General features: G+C 38.5%; 1 long non-coding RNA gene across 2 annotated transcripts; it reads right to left on the minus strand.

The window, feature by feature from the left end:
• Positions 1 to 703: 703 nt before the first annotated feature.
• LOC141605451 (uncharacterized) lies at positions 704 to 9828 on the minus strand. 2 transcript variants are annotated; one of them, XR_012526358.1, is made up of 5 exons: positions 9679 to 9828; positions 9512 to 9579; positions 8298 to 8384; positions 2336 to 2422; positions 704 to 905 (listed from the first exon to the last, which is right to left on the minus strand). It is a non-coding gene; the product is annotated as an uncharacterized LOC141605451 (long non-coding RNA). The 2 variants fall into 2 exon arrangements; XR_012526359.1 differs by lacking the exons at positions 704 to 905; positions 2336 to 2422 and adding an exon at positions 6661 to 6862.
• Between the last annotated feature and the right edge of the window lie 9282 nt (positions 9829 to 19110).

The following is a 19110-nucleotide window of genomic DNA, read 5'->3' on the forward strand; positions in this document are numbered from 1 at the left end:
TATGAAAAGACTCTCCAAAAGTGCAATCGACTCTAGTAATTATCACTTACGATCTCCTAACAAAACTTGATGAAGCAATTTTTTTTTCTCTTTTTCTTCTTCTTTTTTTTTCGGAATTTTCGATTTATTTTTTCTTTACTTCATAATATATTTTTTTTTCAACATAGGAGATCACACAATTGCTACAAAAAGATAGCTACTACCCACATGACATAAAAGTCCCAACCCAACCAAAGTAGCTATAACAACAAAAGACTCAAGCAACTGCGACTGTCCCGAAAAGGTAGGCAAATTCTGGAATGTAGCTAAGAAATAGGATATAAAATGGCTACATGGTTCAAACGGGCTAACAAAATTGGGTAATGTATGGCATATTTGAACATTAAGAACCGCCTTTCCTCATGTACTCAATCATATGAACGCGCAAAAAGCTAAGAAACTAATGTCACACTTATGCAGTTTGATATTACATATTCCACAAGGAGACCACACTCTCTAGCCTAAATAACAAATGAGACCGGTTTACTAATGTTCCCTGTGACACCCTTAAATCTAGCCTTAATTAATTACGTAAATTCTACAGAAAAACTGGTAGGATATGTTTGTAATTGGTTCAACTAGCCAAAAACCTGTAATTTCAAAAATTTTCTAAACCAATCACAACATTTCCAACATTCCCAGAAGCGGGTGCCAAAACCTGCAATGCTAATGAACTACTTTACATACATAGCTAATGATAAGAAAAAGTAAAGATACAAACCCAAAATAGAAAAGGGAGACATATGTCCCTAAAATGTATGTGACATAAAAAGGGTTTAAGGGTCACAATGAAATAAAACCAGTCTAGGTCCCAAGGTTACTTTGCTCGCTAGCTCGTCCATGTACCCCATATATGCATCACCTACCTGTCATTCGCATTTTATACAAATACGAAAGCCACAGTCAGTGGGGAGTAACTCCGAGTTCTCCCAGCCACGAAATGTCATAATTAATATAACATGTAAACATAAGAATATGAATACGAATCACACAATGCCTTAGCATATAGATGTTAGACAATCGTGCTTATCATGTGAACAACAATATAACAACACATAGTCCTAGCATGTGAAAACTAGACCGACTCATGCTACACTATCATGTGAATCACATAACATCCAGGAATCCAAACTCTATCAACCATAGCCGGCTTGCATCTCACCTTCTATGATTCATAGAATCACCATACAAGAAAGGGCAATATATCAAAGACAGGCATAAGTTCTTAGTACGGTCAATAGTCACTTTGTAACTCAAGTCTATACCACGAGGTAGGGAAGGTAATCGAACCGGTATCTTGGCTCAGCGGTTACTATTAAGAAAACATGGCCAAGAGACAACACAACCCTAGCCTAAAATCTGCGCAGACCTAGACATGCGGATACACACCACCGCACCCAAGACTCACAACTTTTTTAAAACAAAGTGAAGTGAGTACCCTAAGGACACCACCGAAGGGTCGGCTAGTACTTAAGCTGACCCCATACTATCAAAATTAGTACCTGAGGTCATGCCCCAACTTGGATAAACATCCACTAGTCAGGAACACAAAGGCTATCAAGCAGTGAACATATACTCGTCAGAGACTATAAAGACCTATCTATGATGAAGGCCGAAATACTCACCTAGGACCTAGTCACACTAGTCCCACTTGAATACTTTAGCCCACACCACACAAGACTCACCACACAAGTCAAGTAAGACACCCACTTAACCTTAAGAGGGCAAAAAGTCCCACTTACCAACATGAATTCTAACATTCTATCATGTGAAAGGCTATATAATATTGTCTATTCAGCAGATAAACCAACAGTTCCTCAATACAAATTCAATACTAACTTCCAATTCTAGCAATTTTAACAATATTAAAGGCTTTAGGGAATCTAGGGCCGTTTCTACAATATAAGAAGCTACTCAAATCAATTAACTACACATGTGAAATAAAAATATAATAAATGGCCTAAAACAAGAAAAAGGCCGATTATCTAATTCATTCAAAATTTCATCCAACCGAATTTTTACCCGCAACCCCAGCCCTGCGACAGTGCACGGTTAAATTGCGGCCGACCAATCACACAATTGATCGACATCGAATCGATCAAAGGGACCAAGGCTCGATTTTGGCATAATCATCCAACATTACAATTATCGCTATATTACTCTCATGCTATTTCTAATTTCTATCATGCGAAAAACGAAAGTAACACATTATCAATCCCTAAACATTTAACAAACAACGAGCACAACATTAACTACTAATGTGACATTAATTCGTCGAGTAACTCGGAATAGTTACCTTACGCTAGCAAAGAGACAAGTAAAAACTTGAGAAAGCTTCTAAAACCCCAAAATTACTCTTCATCTTCAACCACAAATGAGCCACCTAAAATAATTATGTGAAAGGACGATATTAACGAATTATCTTTATATAAAATATGAGACGTAAATTAATTTAATTATATTTTAAATAAACCAAACTAGCGTCAAAACAATTTATAGATACGGCCCAAACTCGCGACTTAGCCAGGCCACTGCCTAGGCCACGGCCAGGCCACTGCCTAGGCCACGGCCAGGCTGCAGTAGGCCACGGCCAGGCCAACAGCAGGCCACTCCCTACTGTCCAGCCGTCTTAGGACGGTTTCCTAGGCCAAACCACGACGGATATCACCCAAACAAAAGACCCAAACCCAACATGTACATGTACTTGAGACGTTAGCAAAGAGGTTGGTTCAAAATAACATAAAGAAACCCGTCAAAACAGCCCGCTAAAACTGCTCGACAAAACCCATTTTCACTATTAAAGAAGCTCATTTGTGACCGTCTTAAGACGAAATTTTAAGCATTAAAATGATAGTATTCACCCAATTAAATTACCCAACATAATCACCCACTTCACCATGAATCCCAAGGTACCAACTTTTCTCAAAATGGATAAATGAAACTTGTATAAAATCGTCTCAAACCAATGTCAGTGATTAACCCATAACGATAGCATTCGCAATACTAACGATGCACTCAACATTAATAACCATCAGACCATGATACTATTACCCAAATCTCACGTACACTCAAATGATTTCAACTACACTAATCTTTACCTTTTACTCACAATAATAATTCAATTCCACTATAAATCGAGAAATCGTTCAAGTCAGTAACCCTTTTAATGCACACACACAATTCTAACATTAACTCCAAAACATGTACCCCACTATCGCTTAGCAAATTCACCAAAGCTTGGCATGTTTTCCAATCATTGCACTTGTATAAGACCTCACAACCATGAGTACTTGCTTATATACACATTCGTACTACTCTTACAAAGAACATAAACTCCAAATTGGACATAGACCTCGACAATTATACTAAACTCTACTGCAATCCAACACGCCAATTCTAAGCCCATCTCACACTAATTAACTTATACAAAGTATTTACTATATGTATAAAGTACAATCAATAATAAGATCGGTAAAATCGTGTTACCTTAAACGCCCCTTAATCTTGAATAAATGGTCCACAAGGCACGAGCCTCACCCCGGTCTTGAATCCTTCATAAAAGGGCAAGAAAACGGAATAAAGAAGCTAAAAGACGACACTTTTATAAGACGGCGAAAGACGAAACCACTACAAAAAGGAGACTTTCTTACCTTAAAAGGAGGAGGAAGGAAAGGGGAAGAGAATGGTACAAAAATTACGGAATTTGGTTGAGAATGGAGGCGGGATGTGGGGTTTGAATGATCGGAAAATGACGGACTGAGGAACTGTTGTTCAAAGTTGTTGTCTGTTGTTTTACGCAAAAAGGGAAGGGGAAAAGAAGGGTCAGGGGAAACGGTGAGGGAGTAATAATAATAATTAATAATAATAATAATAATAATGATACACCAGCTAGCTTGCTAGCTTCTAATTATACGTACGTTTCTTCATCGTTAAGTAATTTCGTTCGCTTTTAAAACCGTCTCGAGTTAATAAAAATCGGTTTTTAATAAAAGTTTCAGTAATAAAACGAAATTAATAATAAATAAATTTAATGAGTGAAAATAAAATAAACTCAGCTAGTTAACGGAAATAATACGATATTAGCTTGAATCGGAATTATTAGCGATTTTTACAAAACCAACGGATATTAATAAAAATTGCTAATTTAGTGAAATAAGCTCAAAATAGCTAATTGGACGGTTTTGTTCCCAAAATCCATCTCGGGTTCACTTAAAACAACTTTCATAAGGACTCATAAAGAAACGGAAATTATTAAATAAATAAACCCGAACTAACTTCAATAAATTCGAACTAACTTTAAATAAACTTATTAATGATTATTAAAATTAACGTATCGAATTATGATGAAACTAATTAATTAGCTAAGCATATATATATAAATCGTTAAACGATGTAATTAAATTCAAAATAGCAATTAAAAGAATTTCATTCAACTTAATAAAATACGGGGTGTTACAATCACCCCATCTTTTAAAAAGTTTCGTCCTCGAAACTTGAAAGTAGAGAATGAAAGGTTATAAAGGTAAAACTGGACTTTTGAAATTGGTAACCCAAAATATTAAAAGGTTGTGAAAATAAAACTGAAATTGAAATCGGTAACTAAAACATTTAAAAGGTCACTTATCGTAAGAATCAAAATTCTTTAAAAGTTTCAAATAAAATTTTCTGTCAGAACCAGATTCTCATCAAAGGAACGGAAGGGTTCTCGTTACGTATTCAAGAACATCACATTCCAAATCAAAGATAAGGTCAAAAGGCAAATTATTTGTATAAGTCAAAATCAAAATACCTTCAACAACATTAATGAAGAGTTTTCAAAAATATAAGTCTCATTCATGGAACGGAAATGCTCTTGTCGCGCACACAAGAATGCTAACTTTCCAAGTCAGAGACAAATTTAAAACAAAAACTATTCGCCGACAAACGTAGAACAAGTTATCAAACTTTTCCAATAACTAGTTCTAACATCCGATCAACGTTAAAATCAAAATAAGGGAAAGGTAATCTCCTCAAATGTTCTTTTGCAAAAAAAAACAAAATAGAAATTAAGGTTTCACCTTTAAACTAAAAGGGGAGTTAAATTCCGGAAAATGTAACATTAAACTTTGACAAAGAAGTCATAAATAGATCAAAGTTAACAGAAATTGGATAAAATTTAAAGAAATCTCGGTTTAGCAACTCAAAACCATGATAAGGAAGTCTATACTCAAAGAACAATTAGAGAAACAAATCGAATTTTCATTTTCCAAATCTTTACAAGTAGGGAAAATTTTGTAATGGTAACATAAATTTTTAACAACGAACCAAAAATAGTAGTTTGAAATATTTAGAAATTGTGTGAAATGAAAAGTAAGTTAGACATCATAGATACAAGTATGCTAAGAGGGTTCAAGCTTAACCAACAAAAGAGATATGATGAACTTCCTAGGGATAAGGACTGAAGTCAAATTTACAAGGATGTCAAAGATAGAGTTTCACAAGATACGAGTGTCAAACTTAAAGGAGGAGCAAGATGAAGCGAGGAAAGGAGGTATGAACGGTAACGCTTATGATCGAGGAGAAAGGGAATTTAGACAACAAGGAAACTTAAGCAACATGTCAGGGTGTGAGACTAAAAGAGTCGAATCATAAAGATAACTAGTTAACAACCAGTAAGAAATATTAGAATTAGGGAGGTATTCAAGACAAGGAAATAACGAGTAAACTTTTATACTTAAGAATCAAATCCAACCAAGGTTAACACCCCACAAGAAAGAGTGCTATCAAATGGCGTTAAGGGATGATTAGCAAGGAACAAAGGACAAGTTAGGAGTACAAGCGTAGCTTTTAAAGTAAAACAGAAGGGAGTTTAGAAGGAGGATAAGCACCAAGAGATTAAGAATAAGGCGAGATACAAAAAGAACGAGAAACATCTTCAAGGAAGTAAAGCATTCTTCAAAGGTTGAACAAATCTTCAATCCTCAGCAATAGGCACTAAATCTTGATCTTCTTAAAATATAAGTGTCCTTTCAATGGAACGGAGATACTCTTGGCGATCACTAAAGAACATCAATATTCCAATTCAAAGACATAAAAATACATTTTTACACCAACAAATGATAAAACTAATTATCAGACGTCTCCAATAACAAGCTTTAACACTAATTGACGTTAAAACCAGTGAAAAACATTAAAATATTTTCAAAACCTTTAGTTCCAAATTTTTTTATAATAAGGGTAATAACTCCATTAGCTATAGATAAGCTCACGGTCAATGATCTAAGAACGCAACAATTATTAAATGACAATCAACAAACAGGCTAGTACCTAACAAAGAGCAAACACAAAGAGACTACAACATAAGATCCTAAATCTACCCATCTTACCCATCTCTCAAGTTTATTATTTTAAGGTCAAGTTATTTATAGTGGGGTGCACAAACGTGCGTCGGGAGCAAATATGCTCTGATACCAACTGTGACACCCTTAAATCTAGCCTTAATTAATTACGTAAATTCTACAGAAAAACTGGTAGGATATGTTTGTAATTGGTTCAACTAGCCAAAAACCTGTAATTTCAAAAATTTTCTAAACCAATCACAACATTTCCAACATTCCCAGAAGCGGGTGCCAAAACCTGCAATGCTAATGAACTACTTTACATACATAGCTAATGATAAGAAAAAGTAAAGATACAAACCCAAAATAGAAAAGGGAGACATATGTCCCTAAAATGTATGTGACATAAAAAGGGTTTAAGGGTCACAATGAAATAAAACCAGTCTAGGTCCCAAGGTTACTTTGCTCGCTAGCTCGTCCATGTACCCCATATATGCATCACCTACCTGTCATTCGCATTTTATACAAATACGAAAGCCACAGTCAGTGGGGAGTAACTCCGAGTTCTCCCAGCCACGAAATGTCATAATTAATATAACATGTAAACATAAGAATATGAATACGAATCACACAATGCCTTAGCATATAGATGCTAGACAATCGTGCTTATCATGTGAACAACAATATAACAACACATAGTCCTAGCATGTGAAAACTAGACCGACTCATGCTACACTATCATGTGAATCACATAACATCCAGGAATCCAAACTCTATCAACAATAGCCGGCTTGCATCTCACCTTCTATGATTCATAGAATCACCATACAAGAAAGGGCAATATATCAAAGACAGGCATAAGTTCTTAGTACGGTCAATAGTCACTTTGTAACTCAAGTCTATACCACGAGGTAGGGAAGGTAATCGAACCGGTATCTTGGCTCAGCGGTTACTATTAAGAAAACATGGCCAAGAGACAACACAACCCTAGCCTAAAATCTGCACAGACCTAGACATGCGGATACACACCACCGCACCCAAGACTCACAACTTTTTTAAAACAAAGTGAAGTGAGTACCCTAAGGACACCACCGAAGGGTCGGCTAGTACTTAAGCTGACCCCATACTATCAAAATTAGTACCTGAGGTCATGCCCCAACTTGGATAAACATCCACTAGTCAGGAACACAAAGGCTATCAAGCAGTGAACATATACTCGTCAGAGACTATAAAGACCTATCTATGATGAAGGCCGAAATACTCACCTAGGACCTAGTCACAGCTAGTCCCAGCTTGAATACTTTAGCCCACACCACACAAGACTCACCACACAAGTCAAGTAAGACACCCACTTAACCTTAAGAGGGCAAAAAGTCCCACTTACCAACATGAATTCTAACATTCTATCATGTGAAAGGCTATATAATATTGTCTATTCAAATGAGATAAACCAACAGTTCCTCAATACAAATTCAATACTAACTTCCAATTCTAGCAATTTTAACAATATTAAAGGCTTTAGGGAATCTAGGGCCGTTTCTACAATATAAGAAGCTACTCAAATCAATTAACTACACATGTGAAATAAAAATATAATAAATGGCCTAAAACAAGAAAAAGGCCGATTATCTAATTCATTCAAAATTTCATCCAACCGAATTTTTACCCGCAACCCCAGCCCTGCGACAGGTACGGGTTAAATTGCGGCTGACCAATCACACAATTGACTGACATCGAATCAGTCAAAGGGACCAAGGCTCAGTTTTCGGCATAATCATCCAACATTACAATTATCGCTATATTACTCTCATGCTATTTCTAATTTCTATCATGCGAAAAACGAAAGTAACACATTATCAATCCCTAAACATTTAACAAACAACGAGCACAACATTAACTACTAATGTGACATTAATTCGTCGAGTAACTCGGAATAGTTACCTTACGCTAGCAAAGAGACAAGTAAAAACTTGAGAAAGCTTCTAAAACCCCAAAATTACTCTTCATCTTCAACCACAAATGAGCCACCTAAAATAATTATGTGAAAGGACGATATTAACGAATTATCTTTATATAAAATATGAGACGTAAATTAATTTAATTATATTTTAAATAAACCAAACTAGCGTCAAAACAATTTATAGATACGGCCCAAACTCGCGACTTAGCCAGGCCACTGCCTAGGCCACGGCCAGGCCACTGCCTAGGCCACGGCCAGGCCACTGCCTAGGCCACGGCCAGGCTGCAGTAGGCCACGGCCAGGCCAACAGCAGGCCACTCCCTACTGTCCAGCCGTCTTAGGACGGTTTCCTAGGCCAAACCACGACGGATATCACCCAAACAAAAGACCCAAACCCAACATGTACATGTACTTGAGACGTTAGCAAAGAGGTTGGTTCAAAATAACATAAAGAAACCCGTCAAAACAGCCCGCTAAAACTGCTCGACAAAACCCATTTTCACTATTAAAGAAGCTCATTTGTGACCGTCTTAAGACGAAATTTTAAGCATTAAAATGATAGTATTCACCCAATTAAATTACCCAACATAATCACCCACTTCACCATGAATCCCAAGGTACCAACTTTTCTCAAAATGGATAAATGAAACTTGTATAAAATCGTCTCAAACCAATGTCAGTGATTAACCCATAACGATAGCATTCGCAATACTAACGATGCACTCAACATTAATAACCATCAGACCATGATACTATTACCCAAATCTCACGTACACTCAAATGATTTCAACTACACTAATCTTTACCTTTTACTCACAATAATAATTCAATTCCACTATAAATCGAGAAATCGTTCAAGTCAAGAACCCTTTTAATGCACACACACAATTCTAACATTAACTCCGGAAACATGTACCCCACTATCGCTTAGCAAATTCACCAAAGCTTGGCATGTTTTCCAATCATTGCACTTGTATAAGACCTCACAACCATGAGTACTTGCTTATATACACATTCGTACTACTCTTACAAAGAACAGAAACTCCAAATTGGACATAGACCTCGACAATTATACTAAACTCTACTGCAATCCAACACGCCAATTCTAAGCCCATCTCACACTAATTAACTTATACAAAGTATTTACTATATGTATAAAGTACAATCAATAATAAGATCGGTAAAATCGTGTTACCTTAAACGCCCCTTAATCTTCGAATAAATGGTCCACAAGGCACGAGCCTCACCCCGGGTCTTCGAATCCTTCATAAAAGGGCAAGAAAACGGAATAAAGAAGCTAAAAGACGACACTTTTATAAGACGGCGAAAGACGAAACCACTACAAAAAGGAGACTTTCTTACCTTAAAAGGAGGAGGAAGGAAAGGGGAAGAGAATGGTACAAAAATTACGGAATTTGGTTGAGAATGGAGGCGGGATGTGGGGTTTGAATGATCGGAAAATGACGGACTGAGGAACTGTTGTTCAAAGTTGTTGTTCTGTTGTTTTACGCAAAAAGGGAAGGGGAAAAGAAGGGTCGGGGAAACGGTGAGGAGTAATAATAATAATAATAATAATAATAATAATAATAATAATGATACACCAACTAGCTTGCTAGCTTCTAATTATACGTACGTTTCTTCATCGTTAAGTAATTTCGTTCGCTTTTAAAACCGTCTCGAGTTAATAAAAATCGGTTTTTAATAAAAGTTTCAAAGAATAAAACGAAATTAATAATAAATAAATTTAATGAGTGAAAATAAAATAAACTCAGCTAGTTAACGGAAATAATACGATATTAGCTTGAATCGGAATTATTAGCGATTTTTACAAAACCAACGGATATTAATAAAAATTGCTAATTTAGTGAAATAAGCTCAAAATAGCTAATTGGACGGTTTTGTTCCCAAAATCCATCTCGGGTTCACTTAAAACAACTTTCATAAGGACTCATAAAGAAACGGAAATTATTAAATAAATAAACCCGAACTAACTTCAATAAATTCGAACTAACTTTAAATAAACTTATTAATGATTATTAAAATTAACGTATCGAATTATGATGAAACTAATTAATTAGCTAAGCATATATATATAAATCGTTAAACGATGTAATTAAATTCAAAATAGCAATTAAAAGAATTTCATTCAACTTAATAAAATACGGGGTGTTACATTCCCGGCCTAGGAAGCTCTAAAGACCCCAGAAATTTAAGTGGTTTACCAACAAAATATAGTCAAATTTACTCGACATAAGGCATATTGTGACGGTCAAGACTTGAGTAAAGAGCTTTGTTTATCATAGCTAACGGGTCAAAACAATGTACATGGATAACTGAACGGGATTCAAATGCAAAGACAAAGCAAATTATCATCATTGCTAAACACTTCACCAAGACTCGACTCAAAATAAATAAAAACATGTTTTTGTATTTATAAATTTTTCAATTTTATGGATTTTTTTTTTCACACACAACAATAAATAAACACACAATAGAAATAAATACTCTCCCCCAAATCTAAATGTCACAGTGTCCTCATTGTGACGCCTACATCATAGCAATCACACAGAAAAATCCAACAACCTATAGGACACTACGAACAAAGGGAAGAGGGGAAAATAAGAAATGCAATAAAAACAAAAACAAAGAAAGATAGTACCAGCTGTGTAGCAAAAGGCTCCCGCAAACCAGCTGGAAAGTGAGGGATGTAGTGACCAACTATGACTACTGCGCTACACCATCATCATCATCAAGGTCGGCTTCATCAAAGCCATCAATCTCAGCATACATAGCCAACAACTCGGGATCATGAACCGGACCCCCACACCCTCTAGTACGGTCAGCTCGCCTACCACAGCCCCTAGCACGGCCAACTCTGGGAGAAGCTGCTGCAGCAGAAGTAGAAGCTCCAAACTGGCCACCTGTCCCTCTCTGCGACAAAGGAATACCCATATCCTCCGGAAAGACACTAGTGGGCTGGTGAGGACGGATAGGAGTGTAAAAGGGGCGACCCAGGGCACCATAGTCTGCACTAAACTGCCCAAACTCAGCAGGGATCACACCATAAAGGTAGAAAACACGGCTATCGTCACTAGGTGTGGTGTAGTAGCTCGGAGAAACACTCGTGTATTGCCCCCCAGAAAGAGTAACATCCTCCATCTGTTCCCACAAACGCCGCTCAGTCAAAGCGGTGTTAACACCCTCATGGATCCTCACTTCCCTCGCAAGTACTGGGTCAAAGTGATAACCATAGGAAGGAAAGCCTGTAGGAGGAGGAGGAGGAGGAGGAGGAGGGGGACGAGGTTGGTAGGAACCAGGAAAGTGAGTGGTGGGCTGACGACGTCTCTGACGCCCACCAGTAGTGGTAGTAGTACTAGAACTGGGAAGAGTAACCAGAAGCTCCTCTGGTATCAAATAGGTGACAGGTGCATGTCTTTCTCTAGTTGTACTCTCCTCAAGAGGCTCAACAGCCGGCAAATGATCACTAGGCAAAAGCATGTAAGACTGACCACGCACTCTCCAGTAATGATCCTTCCCACCTCGAATATCAATGTAAGAAATGTCATAGCGTAGGTGGTCATCATCTACCAACGGCTCATGGTCATCCATCAGCTCATAGGGGTCATTCCCCTCAAAATCACACAACACTCTAGCAATCCAAGTGATAATGGCACCGCAATCCAAATCAGAGTACCGCCCAGTCATGCGGTCAAGGGACTGGCAAACAAGAGCAGGGGAGAAAACTGAAAGGTAGCTTCCTGAAACGGGTTCAAATAGCTAGCTAATATCAAGACCTCCAAAGAAGAGGCCTTGCTCCTATCATGTCTCCCATAAAGCAAATAACTCAAGTACCGCAAGAAAAGCCTAAGACAAATATGCTGTACATCTAACAAAGACATATTAATCACATCTGCGTCCGCAAAACCTATAAACAAAGGAAAGTATCAGACCGCAGATAACCCAGTACCATTATACAAATCACCAGTGGTATGCTTATCAATCCCCAATATCTCAGAAAGACGGCCAAAATTCAAGGACCGTTCCTCATTAAGCAACCTAAAGCGAATAAGATGGTCTGACGGGAAGTAAGCATAAGAACTCAAAAACTCAAGAGTTAAGGCACGATATGATAGTTCGTGCAAAAGAAAGAGACCCTACAACCCAATCTCAACAAACATGCCAAGCATAATACCATCAATCTTTAAAGTTCTCAAAATTTTCCGATCAACACACCGAGTGGCATTCATAGTTTTAGACATCAAGAACTCGAACTTGTCCCGCTGCTCTTTGTCACGAAACTCAATAAAAGGGAATTCGTCGATCGGTGATAACTCATCTTCCTCCTCGGAAGACTCTACCACCTCCGGCTGACGAACGGGAGCGCCCCTCTCCCGTGGCCTTTTATTATCTTTCCCACTAGTCGACATTACCTGCAAAGAATACAAGTATAAAATCACAACCCGGCTGTTATAGCAAAACAATCCCGTTTTCAGCATATATGGGTCGAAGAAATTCGATTTTTAGGTCGAAAAACACCTAGAAACCATATAGAAAGTAAGGGAATTGCAATTATATGTCAATTAGTGAAGAATCCAAGAATAAGAACACAATTTCTATCCAATTTAATGCAAAAATCAAACCCGGATTTGAAGAACCCTAATTCCCAAATTAGCAAATTAGGCATTTAATCAACAAAAAAAGGGCTAATAAGCAAGGAAATAGCAATTGTATATGAGCAATAGAGGATTCAAGGCAAGAAACACAAGATTTGAGCACAAAAGTTTAGATTTTTTGGACCAAAAGAGGCATAAATCGGGACTTACCTTAGCAAATATAGCAATGAAAATTCGAAAATAAGCACAATAGATTTATGAAATCACTTAATAGGCAACGAAACACAAGTCCAATTGAAGATTCGATGATGAATGTGGAGGAATTGAGAGAGAAAGGGAAAAATAACGGTATATGAGAGGAAGTAAAGTGACGGAATGAAGAACAAATAAGAAATAAGAAAAGCAATAAAAGGCGAAATCAGCCGGTTTAGGAGCGCGGAACCCGGTTCAATTTGGTGCCTCGATCGAGCCTGGGTGGACTCGATCGAGGAACCAAAATTCTCACTATGCAACTTTCGTCTGGTGCCTCGATCGAGCCCTGGGTGCACTCGATCGAGCACGTTGGTGCCTCGAAAGAGCCTAGGTGGAGTCGATCGAGAAACCTGCTGCTTGCTTCCTTTTTCGTTGTTGTGATTCCTAGCTTTAGATTCCATCAAATCCTGCACAAAATATCTTTGAAACATATGAAATTCCCTCCCTCACATCTCTCAAAACTCAAGGAAATGCTTAAATTTAAATGCGATAATTAAATTGAAATCCTAATTTACAAAATAATACATTACAATTTCCGAGCTGCCTCTCGGTAGCACTGGTTTAAGCGGTCCCGCACGGCTGTATTACCTAATCAGTGAGAGGAATCAATGGCAAAGAGGTCAATGGCCTCTATTACCCCAACGTGAGCACCTTCATAGTAGATTTTCAATCGTTGCCCATTCACTTTAAAAGTCTCACCTTTGTCAGTTTGCAGTGTAACTGACCCAAATCTATTCACTTCAACTACAGTAAACGGTCCAGACCATCTACTCCGTAGCTTACCTGGAAACAAACGCAAATGAGAGTTAAATAATAATACCTTGTCACCAACATGAAACTCCCTTGGCAAGATACGCTTGTCATGCCACTTCTTCGTTTGTTCCTTGTATACTTGAGCACTATCATAGGCATGCAGTCGAAACTCATCAAGCTCGTTCAACTGCATTAATCTTTTCTCACCCGCCAGTGAGGGATCCATATTCAGCTCCTTTATGGCCCACATAGCCTTGTACTCAAGCTCCATAGGTAAATGGCAAGATTTGCCATAGACTAGACGGTAAGGTGATGCTCCAATCGGTGTCTTGTATGCAGTACGGTAAGCCCATAAGGTGTCATCAAGCTTCCGACTCCAATCTTTTCTATTCTTGCTCACTACCTTTTCTAAGATCTGTTTCAATTCTCTGTTGGAAACCTCCACTTGTCCACTGGTTTGAGGATGATAGGCCAATCCTCTATGGTGCGTAACGCCGTATTTCTTCAATAAAGAATTAAGATGACGCTCATTGAAATGCTTTCCTCCATCACAAATCACCGCGCGAGGCACTCCAAACCGTGGAAAGATAATCTTCTGAAACAACTTAACAACGGATTTAGCATCACAGGTGGGGGTGGCAATTGCCTCCACCCATTTAGAAACATAATCTACAGATACTAATATGTATTGATTCCCATGAGAAGTAGGGAATGGCCCTTGGTAATCAATGCCCCAAACATAAAAAATCTCCACCCCTGAGATTCCAGTTTGAGGCATCTCATGCCTTTGCGAAATATTACCTGTTCTCTGACACGCATCACAAGAACGGACAAAAGTAGTAGCATCTTTCAAGATAGTAGGCCAATAAAAACCAGATTGCATTACCTTAGCAAATGTCCTAGAAGGACCATGATGACCACCATAAGAAGAAGAGTGACAATGAGAACGATGGCACGTACCTCACCCTCTGGAATACATCGTCTGTAAGTACCGTCTACACACTCCCGGAACAAATATGGATCATCCCAGAAGTACCGCTTCACATCATGCATAAATCTCTTCTTCTGCTGATAAGATAAATCAAGAGGAAGCATACCTCCTACCAAATAATTGGCATAATCTGCAAACCATGGATGAAGTGTTTGCAGCTACATCTAGAACATGGTCATCTGGAAAAGAGTCATCAATGGGCAAAATATCTCTTCCTTAAAATCTCAATCTGGACAAGTGATCTGCAACAACATTCTCAGCACCAGACTTATCACGGATTTCTAAATCAAATTCTTGCAATAATAAAATCCATCTAATAAGTCTAGGTTTAGCTTCTTGTTTAGTTAAAAGATATTTTAAAACTGCATGGTCAGTATGAACAATAACTTTAGAACCAACAAGATAAGCTCGAATTTTGTCTAAAGAATAGACAACTGCAAGAAGCTCCTTCTCCGTAGTAGCATAGTTGATTTCCGCATCATCAAGAGTCTTACTTGCATAGTAAATGGCATGTAACACCTTATCCTTTTGCTGCCCCAAAACAGCTACAACTGCATAGTCACTGGCGTCACACATAATCTCAAAAGGAAGGCTCCAATTCGGAGATCAGATTATGGGAGCTGAGATAAGAGCTTGTTTAATCCTGTCAAAGGACTTAACACAGTCGTCAGTAAACACAAAAGGTGTATCTTTATGAAGTAGCCAAGTTAGAGGTTGTGCAATTTTAGAGAAATTCTTAATAAAGCAGCGATAGAACCCTGTATGACCAAGAAAACTACACACACTTTTAACATTAACCGGGTACGGGAGTTGCTCAATTACCTCAACCTTAGCTTTGTCCACTTGAATACCCTTACCTGACACCAAGTGACCGAGTACCACCCCTTCAGTAACCATGAAGTAGCACTTCTCCCAATTGAGCACAAGATTGCTCTCCTCACAGCGCTGCAAAACCTTAGTCAAGTTTCTCAAGCAAATATCAAAGTCAGTACCATACACACTGAAATCATCCATAAAGACCTCCATAATAGACTCTATGTAATAAGAAAATATGGCCATCATACATCGCTGAAAGGTAGCAAGAGCGTTACATAAACCAAAGGGCATCCTCCTATAAGCAAATACACCATAAGGACATGTGAAAGTGGTCTTTTCCTGATCGTCAGGATGAATGGGTATCTGAAAGAAACCGAAGTAGCCATCTAGGTAACAGAAATAACTATGGCCTGCTAATCTCTCTAACATTTGGTCAATATAAGGAAGTGGGAAATGGTCTTTCTTAGTAGCAGTGTTCAACTTCCTATAATCAATACACATCCTCCACCCTGTAAAAAGTCTAGTAGCAATTAACTCATTTTTATCATTTTTTACTACTGTAGTACCTCCTTTCTTAGGTACAACTTGGACAGGACTGACCCATTTAGAATTAGAAATAGAGAAAATAATGCCAGCATCAAGTAATTTCTGTATCTCTTTCCTTACCACCTCCTGCATTGGAGGGTTTAGTCGTCTCTAACCCTGTGCACTAAGCTTGTGGCCTTCTTCCAAGTGAATACGGTGCATACAAAAGTCAGGACTAATACCTTGTAAGTTGTCAATGCTATACCCAATGGCCTTTTTATGAGTTCTCAAAACAGTCAACAAAGCAGATAGTTGACCTTCAGTTAGGCTAGCATTGACGATTACTGGGTTCATTTCACAATCATCAAGAAATTCATATTTAAGATGAGAGGGAAGAGGTTTGAGTTCAGGTTTCTTTACCTCAGTTACCTTAGGTGCAATACCTAAACTATATACCTTTTGATGGGGGCATTCCTCTCCAGTTAGAAGCCTCTCAATCTCATGAACTTCTGGACTCCATGAACCCGTCTGATCAGCTGAATCAGAAACTAGGGCAATCTCCATAGGATCCCTCTCCAAACACACAGAAAGACACTCATCAATAGTAAAATCAACAACATCTATACTATGACAAGTTTCTTCTATCATAGGATGTTTTAATGATTTTTCTAAGTTAAAAACAATGGTATCATCCCCCACAGCTAAAGTCAGTCTCCCTTGCCTAACATCTATAACCGCCCCCGTCGTGTGAAGGAATGGTCTACCCAAGATGATAGGGATTTGGTTGTCCTCAACCATGTCTAAGACAACAAAATCTACGGGAATGAAGAATTTCCCAATTCGAACGGGAACATCCTTCAACACCCCCAGTGGGTGTTTAATAGATCTATCAACCATCTGCAAAGTCATATTAGTAACTGTCAACTGACCCATATTTAATTTCTTGCAAATAGAATAAGGCATGATGCTAATGCTAGCTCCTAAATCACAAAGAGCTTTACTAATAGCAATATGACCAATATGACAAGGGATAGAAAAACTTCCTGGGTCCTTTAATTTGGGTGGTGAATTAATTGGCAACATGGCACTGCACTTCTGAGTGTAAGCAATAGTTTCCACCGTATCAAAGGATCTCTTCCTTGTCAAAATCTCCTTCATAAACTTTGTATAAGCTGGCACTTGAGTAATTAATTCAGTGAAGGGAACACTTACCTGTAAGTTCTTCACGACCTCCATAAACTTACCAAACTGCTTGTCCAGCTTAGATTTTTGTTGACGGTGAGGAAAAGGTAGTGCAATAGTAATGGTCTCGGCTTGTTTGTCTTTAGAATAAAGTTTTGAAACACCGTCGTCTGCCAGAGAGGTGCCTCGATTGAGCCTTGATGTCACTTGATGGAGCACAGAAGTTCCTCGATCGAGCCTAGGCTGACTCGATTGAGGAACCTTAGCAGGTTCGTCTTTTTCGTTCTTTTTGCTTTTATCTTCAGCTCGTGTTTCAACTTCGTTAGCTTCTTTTTCATCATCACTAAGCTCCAAATTGCCCAATCCCTTAGGATGCATATAGGGTGCCTCATTATCAGCAGTGGGCACGTCATTATCATGGCTTTGTAGCTCGGGATTCGCATATGTGGTACCGCTCCTCAATTGAATGACATTATCTTGCTCGTGAGCTTGTTTACCTTGAGGAGGAAGACCTTCGGGATGTTTTGATGGATTTTGAAGTGCCATCTGAGCCACCTGATTATCTAGCATCTTATTATGGGCAATTAGCTCAAAAATTTGAGCCGTCTGCTTTTGCTGCATTGACAAAGTTTGTTGCAAAAGATTGCGCAACTCTGCCATCTCACTGTTTAGAGCTTGTTGAGGAGTTTTTTGAGGAGGTTGTTGATATTGATTGTTAAACTGTTGGCCTCCTTGATTTTGCCTTTGATATCCCCCTTGTGGTTGATTACCACGATTGTTGGGAGAGATATAAGTATTCTTTTGTGGTTGCTGCTGCCGCGGGTTTTGCACATTCTGACTGGACCATTGAAGAAAATGACGCTCCTTCGTTATTTCATTGTAAAAATTGGAGAAAGGTGTGCCTTGTGTACCTTGTCCGTAAGACTGAAAAGCATTGACCTGCTCCAATGTGCTCAAACACTCAGCTGCATTGTGACCGTCTAAACCACATCTAGCACATGACTCCTATTGTTGTTGACTCATAGCATGAACTCTCTCTCTATTACCCAATGATTGGGTAGTCTTCATCTCAGCAAGTTGGGCATTAATAGCCTTGTGCCGCAAGAGCACTATCTCTACCGTTTCCTCGCGTGCTTCCCCTAGGATTTCCATACTTAGCAGTATGGGTGGCAATCTGATCAATTAGCTTCCACGCGGTAGCATCATTGGTGTTATTCTGAAACCTCCCATTAGCTGAAGAATCCAAAAGGGCACGATGATCGTCATACAACCCGTTATAAAACTGGTTGCAAAGAAACCACTTTGGGAAACCATGATGGGGAACTAATCGGACTAAACGTTTGAAGCAAATCCAAGTTTCATTCAAATCTTCAGTAGCTCCTTTCTTGAAACTAGTAATTTGACTTCTCAGCGCATTAGTCTTCTGAGGTGGGAAGTACCTCTTATAGAAAGCAAGAGCTAAAGTTTTCCAGTCAGTAATTCCTTCACCCTCCATATCTAAATCTCTCAACCATTCTGCAGCTCCATCCTTCAGAGAAAAAGGAAAAAGCACCTGCTTTATCTGATCTTGTGCCACTCCGGCGGTTAAAAGGATAGAACAGCAATAAGTGACAAATTTTTCCATATGTGTCGCAGGATCCTCAGCAGCTACCCCTCCAAATA

This window comes from Silene latifolia, chromosome 10 (genome assembly GCF_048544455.1).
Source record: "Silene latifolia isolate original U9 population chromosome 10, ASM4854445v1, whole genome shotgun sequence".
Lineage (NCBI taxonomy): Eukaryota > Viridiplantae > Streptophyta > Magnoliopsida > Caryophyllales > Caryophyllaceae > Silene > Silene latifolia.